Below are 10030 nucleotides of genomic sequence, written 5' to 3' on the forward strand. Positions count from 1 at the left end.
ATATAATTTACTTTTATACAATAATATCAATTTTAATTCTTTTTAATAAAAGTGATTTAAAACCGTCTATTTTTGAGACCAATACATTAGTTTTTAATAACCCATTTGAAAAATAGATCAAATTAGTTTGATTTAAATTTGGAAAAAAAAATTATAAGTTTCATGATGAGAAGAAAGACAGTAATTGTGTCCACAATTAACAAGCAAGAGAAGATGAAAGATGAAAAGTTATTAAATTAAAAGAAGTGTGAGGTTGAAGGAGTAAATAAAACAGAAAAAATATAAAAGATAACTGCTTAAATTACACAAAAAAAGTGGGAGAGATAACAGTTTAAATTACAGAAAAAAAATGAGAGAGATAACTGATTAAATTGTGTCCACTTTTTATTCATCCATGGTCTTCTCTTAATTTAATAACTCCTCATCAATCTCACTTTTCTTCTAATTTAATAACTTTTCATCTTTGATCTTCTTTTATTTTCTAAATATTTCAAATGAATAATTTCAAATCACTAATTTTAGTTTAAAAAGATTAAAATTGATTTAAATTGTATAATTAAATTATATAATATTTAGGAAAAAGAATAGGAAAGAAAAGGGAAAGGATTTGAGGGTAGAAGATGAATAGGAAGAAGAAAGAAAGGGAGGTCGTGGTTTACTGGATAGCATAACGCAAAGTGAAGAAGGAACCCTTTTAACTGCTTAGAGAGAGAAACTATGCACTTCTTTAGGAGAGAGAAATTAGTTTACTTAGACATTAAATTAATATTATTTTAATTGTAAATTTTTTTGTGATAATAGACATATCTCGTTTAAAGTATAATTATAAATACACACTATAAACGAGATATGTGAAATATTTCAAATTTTTTATACCTCGTTTACATGTAACGAGACCTAAAATTGTAAATAGTATCTAAAATATCTATTTCAATAAATAAAATAATTAAAATATTTATTTAGAAAAAAATTTCTTTTTTTTGGTGACTAAAGAAAATACAGAGATCAACTAAGTTGGGGAGAATAGCTCCTTCCTAATAATCTCTTCAACAATACTACAAGGAAGCAAAAAATTAGTATAAGACTATCTGTGTCTAGCCGCCGTCTTTGCTAGAAGATCAGCAGATAGTTCGCTGCAACATCTCAACAATCTTGCAGAGAATGTCACTGCCATCCCTTCGTATCATAGTAGAACTCTTGTATATCATAAGATAAGCCTCCAAGCAATCTATTTTAAGATAACCTCCTTATTCCCACTTTTTCAAGCCAAGCAAAGATCCATCCAAATTGTATATAGCTTACACCGTATTATGGAACCTATCAAAATATTTGTAGCACAACCCATCAACCATTTACCAGTGTTATCCCGAAGAACACACCCAAAGCCAGCCAAATGATAACGCTCACAAAGACTAGCATAGTAGCATAACAGTTTAGCTTAATGACATTGATAGGAGGAGGGCACCAAGAATCAATAAAAAAGGTATGATTAATCACTTAGTTAGTTCGCTTAATAATGCCATAATCAGATGCAAAATGTCTAATAAGCATGCGAACATTTTCCTTACTCCAACTGTCATTTTGATTAAAAAATTCATGGTTCTAATCTCTCCAAATCCACCAAAATCCTGTAGCAAATATCGCTTCCATGACCCGAAGATTAACACAAAGCCAGCTCCAGAAATCTAAAGAAACATATTTAGTTCTCATTCCCACCTTTAAACTTTCCCAAATAGGCTTGACTTTAGTACAAAATCTGAGGCAATGTTCCACGGTTTTTGACGCTTTGTTGCACCTAGGACAGAAATCCGTGGTTGTCAAGCATCTGCGAAAACGAAAGCTGGAAGTGGGAATGGCACAGTGAAAACAGAGACAAATCAGTCTTTTGACCTTTTCAGGGATATTCATATGCCAAAGCCACAACCAATTCTCATTGTAATCCCACCCAACCTTCCTTTCTAGCAACCAATCGTAACCACTCCTTGTGGAGTACGCCTTGCTTTCATTCGACCCCTCAAAAATTAGTTGGACTCATCCCCTTGCTGCACATCTAGATTATAGGTTAAAATATCTAGTTTTAAAAACTCTGGTAAAATCGTCTATAACTCATCCAAATGCCAGCTACCTCCAGACCACATGTCACCTAGCGAAAGGTCTGTGTCCATGATATGCACAAACGGAATCGCATGATCAATAACCCCAGAAGGCCTCGAGGGATGGTACCAGAAGGACTAAGCTAAAGAGCCAGTACACCAAACATAGCCTCCTTTTAATCTACTAGCTACCTTTGTGATGTTGAGCCATATTCCCGAAACATGCATAGGGAAAACAAGGTCCAAACTCAAATTTCATGGCATATATTTCGCAAGCATAATGCGCACCCATAATTTGTTACTATTATGAAAGATCTGCCAAACCAATTTACCGAGAAGGACCGTATTAACACTGTGAGCATCACTACCAAAACCCCATACCTTTTGGGCGTCATCACTGTACTCCACTTCACCAAATTCAAACACCGCTCATCCGTCTTTCTTTCCACAGAAAGTTACGCATAACAGAATCAATCCTAGAAGACACATTATTGGGGAAAGGGTCCACCTGCATCTGATAAATAGGAAGTGAAGAAGCCATAGATTTTAGAAGACATAGTTTGTTGACCCTATTTAGAAGACGACCCTTCCAGCCAGCCAGTCTACTTTTATTTTTTCCACAGACTCCAGACAGGCCACTCTAGAAGCCTTTGGATGATTGAGATTAACTCCCAAATATCTATCCAAGTCATTAGCAAATCTAATGGAGGACATGCCGGCCAGTACTTCCTTACGACTATTAGGCACACTGCTAGAACAAATAGCTTTCGATTTGCGTATGTTCACTTTCATGCCCGAGGCCTTACAAAACAAATTCAAGGAATACATGACCTGTTAATCTTGAGTCTTGCTAGCTTTACAGAATAGAAAAAGGTTATCAGTGAACATAAGGTGCGAGATTCTCAGTCCTCCTCAAGAAACAGCAACTGAGTCCCAAAACCCCAGCTCTGTCTTATTAGAAATAAAGCAAGCTAGCATCTCCATACATAACACAAACAAATACAATGACATTGGATCCCCCTAACGGAGCCATCTTCTAGGTTGAAAGCCTTTTAACCTACTACATCCACAAGATCGAAAGAGAGGACGTTTGAATACACTTCATAATGAGATTCCTGATAGAGGTAGAAAAGCCAAAACAACCCAAAGTGTACCCCCAAAGACTTCCAATCAGCCTTGTCATAAGCCTTCTCTAGATCTATCTTGAACGCCATAGCACCCTTTCTTGACTTGGTTTTCTTCAAAAAGTAGAGCACCTCTTGAGCCACAATAATGTTGTCAGAAGTTCCTCTTTCAAGGATAAAGCCTCCTTGATTTGGACTTATAATGTCAGGTAAGTAAAGTTTTAGGCGGCTTACCAATACCTTAGTCACAATCTTATACATGACATTGTAGAGACAAATTGGCCGGAAGTTCTTCATTCTACTTGGGACTTCAACCTTGGGGATGATTACTATAAGAGTTTCAAGCATAGAAGGTTTAATCACATCTCCTTGCAAAATCCTCTGAACTAGACCCCACACATCCTGCCCCATTACATCCCAGTACTCTTTGAAGAAGAAAGCTTGGAACCTTTCTGGCCCCAGGATTTAAAAGGGCTCATGCTATCCACTGCTACTTTAATTTCCAAGACCGAGATTAGCTTTAAAATGTTCTCACAATCTTCATGGATGAGATAAGGCCTCGAAAAATCCCCCAAACAGTCTACTTCCACCGGCTCAGTTGAACAAGAAGGATATTTGTAAAAGGTCAATGCCTCCTGTTGAAGAAAATCCGGATCTGATGACCAAGACCCATCACTCACAAAGAGGTTATGAATCTTATTTGCTTTTCGTCTAATGATAGTCTGCATATGAAAAAATTTCGTATTTCTGTCATCATTTCTAACCCATTATTCTCGAGACTTCTAAAAGTAGAGCATTTTTTCTTAGGCTAGAACCAAATTTTCTGTCACCATATCTAACCCATTATTCTCGAAACTTCTAAAAGTAGAGCATTTTCTCTTAGACTAGAACTAAATTATACTCCTCTCTATACCTCCTTTCCTCCTCTTTAAGGATAGCCTCATCACAAATTTCCAATCTCTTTTTAAGAGCATTAAGCTTGCGTTTAGGATTTCTTTTCTTGACAAAAATATTCCCAAAAATTTGGAAATTAAATTCTAGAGAAGCCTGTTGTTTCTTCCGAAGCTTATCCTGAATGTGGGTGTTATTACTATTCCAAGCTTGATGAACAACACTCTTGTAAGCCAAGTGAGAGGTCCAAGTAGCTTGAAACCTAAACGGCCTACTACCCTTCTTGGATGGAATTTCATAGCATTTGGTGAGTAAAGGACAATGATCAAAATGCAGACGACTCAACATCTCTGTGAATGCTTCAGGAAACATAACCCTCCAACTACTATTACTACAAGCTCTATCTAGTTTCTTTGCCACCTCCCGATTTTTCTTAACCTTCCTGTACTAAGTAAAATTTTTTTCCACTGTTATCAGGTCAAACAGATTATAAGCATGCAGAACATTAGAAAAAAAAGTTGCTACAGGTAACATTGAAGAGGCCCCCTTTCACTTTTTGAGTATACAAAATTTCGCTAAAATCCCCAGCTACAAGCCAAGAAACCTGAATAGAAATTCCAAGACCTAAGAGATGTTCCCACAATTCTCCATGATTCGTCGATTGAGGGCTATTGTAAACCGCGCTACAAACCCATTTCTTTTCTCCCCTATCAATATCAACAGTAATACATTGATCCATAGTAGCAATTACTCGACACTTAGCTTTACTGTCAAAGAACAAGAATCATATACCCCTTTTGTGGCAATAGCTTCCACTATCCCAACCGGAAAAAAACCAAGACTCTCCCAACAAGATTTCATAGAACTAAAAACATGTGTTTCAACAAAAATAACAAAAGTTGGATTAAATCTTCTTATCAGTTTTCTGCAGTGAATTCGAGCCATCTTGTTTGAAGCTCCTCTCACATTCTAACTGATCAAGTTCATAAAATCACTATCTATNTTTATATATTGGTGTTTAAAATTTATTAAAGATTAATATCCATGGATACACATAGGAATTTGCATCCCTGACAAAGAGAACTAAACGAAAATTTGTGATAGGAATGGGATGGGTACGGAAACACTATCCTGAACGGGAATAAAGATCAGGAGAGGGGTACTCGCCTAATAGATATCAATTGTCATCCCATTCTAATGATCTAACAATCTAATTGATTTGATTACTGGTGCGGTAATTTACAACCACAAACTAACCGGCAAGTGCACCGGGTCGTACCAAATAATATCTCAGGTGAGTGAGGGTCGATCCCACGAGGATTGAAGGACTAAGCAACAATGGTTACTTGATTTACTTAGTTAGACAAACAGAAAAGAGTGTTTGAATATTCAAAGAGCATTAAACAGAAGACAGGAAAATAATTAATTTGGGAATAAAATAAGGAGAAGGCAGTTAAGGGTTCAGAGTTATCTATTTTTTTGGATTAACTTTTCTTACTAACTATTTTAATCATCTAGAATTTAATTTATGGCAAACTATATATGTGACTAGACCCTAATTTCTTAGACCTTTTTAGTCTCCTCTAATTTTCATCAACTGCCAATTCCTTGGTCAATTAATTTCAATTAGAGGGTGATGATCAAATTCCAGTTTATATGCCACAAAAACTCTAATTACCCAAAAATAAAAGGATTATATCTCACGTATCTCGTTAAATCCAGATAATTAAAATTTAGGGGAATATATTTTCAAGCTATTTTTCAAGTAAAGAGCTTTTCCAAGTTATACAAGAACGCATTTAGAAAGAGGGTCATACTTCCGTTCCACCCAAATTCATAATATAAAGAGCAAAAAAAATTCTTAAATTATAAATCCATACATGAATTAAAATAGAAAAAGTAATAAAATTAATCCATACAAATAGACAGAGCTCCTAACCTTAACAGTGGAGGTTTAGTTGCTCATGGCAAAGAGAAAATAAGGATTATGATAAAATGTATTTTGGTAGTGTGGAATGGAATCCTCTAGAAGAGAAGTTTCTTTTTCCTTTTATATCTAATTCTAATTAATTTAAAATCTATTTTCTAAAATTAAAATAATATCTTTTCCTATTTTAAAATAAAATTTAAATTTAAATCAGAATTAATTAAATGATCTCGCGTAGCCTGTTGGAGAGGAGTGGGGACCACTTGATCGAAGAAGGAGTGCACGCCTAACTCAAGATGGAGCTGCGTCTTACTTGAGTTCTCATGCGTATTACATGGATTTGGGATAACACTGGCACCTAACTTGCGGTGTATGAGTAAGACCTTCGCCTTACTTGAGTGTAGTTTGCGCCTAACTTGAGTTGCTCATGCCAATGTTGCGTGTTGTTGTTGTGTATTGCGCCTAACTTGAGATTTCTCAAGTTAGGCGCAGCCTTGGCAGACTTGGTGGAGAAGAAGTATAGACTATTATATATCGTTGGAAAGCTCTGGACGTTAGCTTTCCAATGCCACTGGAATCACATCCATTGGACCTCGGTAGCTATAGTTATTCAGGTTTGAGTTCATAGAGGTCAGGGTTGACAGCATCATTCGCATTCTTCTCTTTTTCTGCGGAAACTCCATCAAATCCATCCGAATGCTACCTAAAATAAACAGAATTGCACAAGACTCAAAGTAGCATCCATAGTAGCTAAAAGATAATTAATTCTTGATTAAACTCAACAAATTAAATGCAAATTCACTAGGAAAATATAGGAAAGATGCTCACGCATCACAACACCAAACTTGAATTGTTGCTTGTCCTCAAGCAACCAAAACTAATATAGGCTTAGGATGTGAATTCGCATGAGAGTGAGTGTTCGATTAAGCTTATATCTCTTCTTATAGTGGGGTTTACAGCTACAATCCTGAATAGTTTTGGCATCTCATTCTCCTTTGAATCAGAAGGATGTTACTGTCATTCGGAATTAGAATCCGGATAATATTATGGATTTTCTAATCTTTTGTTCTTCAATTTAATCCTTGAACACAGCAATTTCTATTTTCTTTGGTGCTTTGCACCTTGAGCCTAGCCGTGACTTTAAATGTTTTGTCTCAAGTTTTACTTGACAGAGAAATACCACAAGCACTTAATTGGGGAACTCTTTTGAAGTTCTGATTTTTTTTTTCCTTTCAGTTACTCCCAGACAGTGGTGCTCAAAGCCTTTGGCATACTCTGTTAATTGAAATTGATCTCGACTCTAAATGTTTTGTCTCAAGGATTACTTGACACAAGAACACCACAAGCATATAACTAGGGAAACAACTCTTTGAGCTTTTAATCATGTCTGACCTCCCTAGTCATTGATGCTCAGAGCCTTGGACCTTGTTATGTCTGCCTTTTTTTTTTGCTGTTTCTTTTGCTTCAAGGATTAAACTTTTACTTATTATAGAGACTTCATAATAGTTCTCTAAATTCTTGTTCCTTGTACATCAACATTCTTTGATTCAAATTTAAATATGCACTGTTCATGTCACGCATTCAGAGTTACAGAAAATACCACCACATTTAAGTGAATAAGACTACTCTTCAATATAAACTCAATTTCTCATGCAATATATCACTTCTTTTCTTTTTTTTTAGATTCAAGTTCAGTGAGTGGTACATGAAACATTTTTTTTACTAAAAGCAAATGACAGAATGAAATTAACTCTAAGAACTGAAAGTACTAAAGATCATGCAGGCAATCAAAGCAATAGAAAATAGAAGACAACAAAATAAGAACGGAAGAGAAATAGAATGAAAGGAACTCAACCACCTCAGTTATCCTAGTGGCCATCTCATTCTTCTGGTCTTTTTGATTGTATTCGTTTCTGTTCGAATTACTTTGCATGAATAAAAGACACATAAAACAAAAAGAAAAATTGTAGAAACTCATATAGAACGGAATAAAATTAAAAATAAAAATAAAATAAAATAAAAATCAAACTTAAGGATATGAAAATATTGGGTTGCCTCCCGACAAGCGCTTCTTTACCGTCACTAGCTTGACGGTCAACTCCTCTAAGGAGGAGGATCATAGGGGCTCAGCTCTTCACCCCTTACTTTAAACTTCTTTTCTGTGTCTCCATAAATTAGCTCAATATGCTCCAGAGAGAGGATTCTATTTACTGTATAAATCCACACTGGATTGCTAGTCAACACCACTTTCATTCTTGGGGAAAAACCTTCAGTGGGGATCTTTTTGTTTCTCCATCCTCTAGGTACTTTCTTTTTAGGACCCTCTCCCTTGGTGGATGATGCATTCCCAACACCAAACTTAGGTTTGATGTCAGGGAGAAGTTTGTTGATTGTCACCAAGGGAGGTTTGAGCTGCAGATTCTGTGGTGCATCATCAGAAAGTTTTTAAAGGTTTGGATCAATAAGCTCAGTCTGCATGCACCTCTCTTCTTCACCTACTGAATGTATTATCTTTGAAGACATGAAAGACTAGTTGCTCATCATGCACTCTAAGCACTAATTCACCCACTTCTACATCAATTAAAGCTCTTCTAGTGGCTAGGAATGGTCTTCCTAGAATTATAGAGGCATTCTCATCCTCCCCTGTGTCAAGAATAACAAAATCTGTTGGGAGGAAGAACTTACCCACTTTGACCAAGATATTCTCCACTAATCCGTATGCAAGCTTCATAGATTTGTCTGCCATCTGTAATGCTATCCTTGTGGGTTGTGCCTCTTGGATTTGCAGCTTCTTCATCACAGACAAGGACATTAAATTGATGCTTACTCTGAGATCACATAATGCTCTCTCAAAGGTTGTACTCCCAATGGTGCATGGAATTTGAAAGCTCCCTGGGTCTGCCATCTTCCTTGGCAAGTTATTCTGAATGATGGTACTACATTCCTTAGTCAAGACTACTGTCTCATCTCCCTTTAAACGCTTCTTCTTTGGCAACAGCTCCTTCATGAACTTGACATAGAGAGGCATTTGCTCCAAAATCTCAGCAAAAGGAATATTGATTTGCAACTTTCTGAAGACTTCCAAGAACTTTGAAAACTGCTTGTCCTTGGTCTCCTTTTGAAGTCTCTGAGGATATGGCATTTTAGCCTTGTACTCAGGAGCCTTTGGCAATGTAGGATAAGTGTCAAGAGAGTCTGGGAATGGGTTGTCCGCACGCTTTGGAGGGACGTGCTCTACTTCTTCCTTCTTCTCCTCTGGAGCTTCTTTTTCAACTAGCTCCTCATTAACTTGTGCTTCCATACTTGCCACTTGTCTACTTATCAAGGTGATAGCCTTGCATTCCTCTCTTGGATTTGGAATTGTGTTACCAGGAAGGCTATTAGTGGTCCTCTGATCAATTTCATTAACTCTTGTGGCTATTTGACCCATATGAATCTCCAAATTCTTGATTGATGCTCTGGTTTCCTGCACAAAACTCTTCATCATCTCCCAATTAGCATCTTCTTGGGATTTAGAGTTTGCCTGCTGAGACTGAAATTGGCGGTTCTTGTAATTGTTCTGTTGGAAGCCGCCTTGAGAATTATTGTTGAAGTTCTGAGGTCTCTGAGGTTGGTCCCTCCATCCAAAATTTGGGTGATTCCTCCACCCCTGATTGTATGTCTTAGAATATGGATCATTGTTGGAATTTCTAGGACCACTCTCCATGTAATTGACCTGTTCAGAAGAAGGTTGAGCATAATCATAATTATCATTGTGCACAAATTTACCTGTCATATCATAAGAGACTTCTTGAGGTGAATTTTGTGTGTTGATAGCTGAGACTTGCATGCCACCCATCTGTTGAGTAAGTAGATTTATTTGCTGAGACATAAGCTTGTTCTGAGCAAGAAGAGCATTCACAGCTTCTACTTTCAACACGCCTCTCTTCTGAGAGGTCTCAGAGTTCACAAGATTCCTGTTGGATGAGTATAAATATTGGTTGCTTGCAACCAAT

The sequence above is a fragment of the Arachis ipaensis genome, chromosome B05 (genome assembly GCF_000816755.2).
Source record: "Arachis ipaensis cultivar K30076 chromosome B05, Araip1.1, whole genome shotgun sequence".
Classification (NCBI taxonomy): Eukaryota; Viridiplantae; Streptophyta; class Magnoliopsida; order Fabales; family Fabaceae; genus Arachis; species Arachis ipaensis.